This window comes from Brassica oleracea, chromosome C8 (genome assembly GCF_000695525.1).
Source record: "Brassica oleracea var. oleracea cultivar TO1000 chromosome C8, BOL, whole genome shotgun sequence".
Taxonomy (NCBI): Eukaryota; Viridiplantae; Streptophyta; class Magnoliopsida; order Brassicales; family Brassicaceae; genus Brassica; species Brassica oleracea.
In genome coordinates, this window is record NC_027755.1 from 5,669,888 (window position 1) to 5,671,859 (window position 1,972).

Genomic DNA, 1,972 nt, shown 5'->3' on the forward strand with positions numbered 1-1,972 from the left:
CATCGATAGTACCGACTATACCAGGTAGATGGTGCTTTACGAACGGATCTTGGAAAAATCAGGATATATATTCAGGGCAAGGGTGGTATTGTACCATGGAAGGTTTTGATGGATTAATGGGAGTAAGGAATACAAGAGCGAGTCAGTCGCCACTACATTCAGAGATAGAGGTTCTCATATGGGCAATGGAATGCATGAAGAATCTTAGACAGTTCTCGGTTACATTTGCAACGGATTGTTCTCAGTTGGTGAAGATAGTTTTGGAACCAGAGGAGTGGCCAACCTTTGCAAGTTATTTGGAAGACATAACATTTTTGAAGAGAAGTTTTAACAGCTCACAGATCATTCATATACCACGGACGCAGAACTCAAAGGCGGACAGTCTTGCACGCAGTGCAAGGAAACAGCTGTCGTTTGTCGTTCATATGGACGCGGAGCTACCAGTGTGGTTTGCAGAATCTATATTAGTCTGCTTATGTTGCTGACAAAAAAAAAAAAAACTAGACTACTATGTTTTGATTTATTGGTTTAGTTGGTTAATTTGGTATGACCTGTTTATATACTGAACCATCTCTATATATCATGGTTTTAAAAAAAATAACATACATTCGGTTTTTTTTTTTTTGATAATCCAGTATCCGACCACTTTTGCGTGATCGACTAGCCCACCGGGCCTAAGCCCATGCCATTACAGGATTTTTAAGCGTCCACTTAAGGGCTCCTAGTTATGCGAAGTGGTCTGGAGGGCGAGAGGAGCCCATGTAAATCCCCTCGTGGCCAACGCGAATCAAACCCGGGACCGTATCGGGGCCGAAGCTCCCTCAAGTACCACTAGGCCAACTCGAGTTGGTTTACATTCGGTTTATATGGTTACCAAATTCAAATCACTTTTGTATTTTGGTTTGGTTTTAATTTATTTGGGTTTACCGGCTTTAACACCCTTAATTCAAAGCACTAAATAAAAGTTTTTGTATTTTATAATTAAACATAAAAATAATTTTTAAAGGTAGAACATATCTTTCAAAGTACTAAATTGAATGATATATAACGTTTGATATTGTTTTTCAAAGAATAATGTGTCTTTGGAATATATACTTTCATATTTTCCATAAATATATCGATGTTCATATATGTTAGGATATAGTTATGATGATTTATCTTTAGAATCATATACTCTGGCATAAAAGACAATAAGTAAGATATTTTTTATTTAATACAAATGAGGTGCATATTTCCAAATACAGGTTTGAACTCAACTTGCTATATCACGTGTATCTATACTATTAAAAGGGATGATTCCCAAAAGATCTACTTAAAAAAATTGTTGACCTACTTATTTTTTAGTCAAACCTATTATATACAACTAAATATTATTAACTATCCCCTATTATATAGCAACCAAATAATATCCTCTAACATTTAAATAAATCTCACTCACTTTAATTCACTCAACAGTTTTACATAAGATCATGACTACATATATGGAATGTTTCAAATGGTTATTTTCCTTAAATCAACTGTCCCAACTTCCTTCAATTTAACACTAGACCCTGATCCGCGCGCCAGCGCGGATTTGAATTTTCGGTTTTTGGTTATTTATTTAACTAAATAATGTATTTGTAATATTTGATGTATTATATTCACCAAGTATATAATTTTTTTGGCATCTTAAACCATCTATTTACGATGAATATTCGATATCATATAAAAAATTGAACAAATAGACGTAATTAGAGAATTGTATACGATATATAAAAACAATGGTTATTAATGTAAAATATAAAGAAATATTATATTATGACTTAATATGGCATAAAAGATTATAAATTATTTATACATGTTTAAAGAAAATAAAATGATTTTTAAACTTCTATGAAAAATTTAACATATAAAAAAAGGCGATGAATTAGTCATCAAATTGTAAATAATTTCATAATTTTATTAATAATAAATTATTTATAGTCTTTGTTTT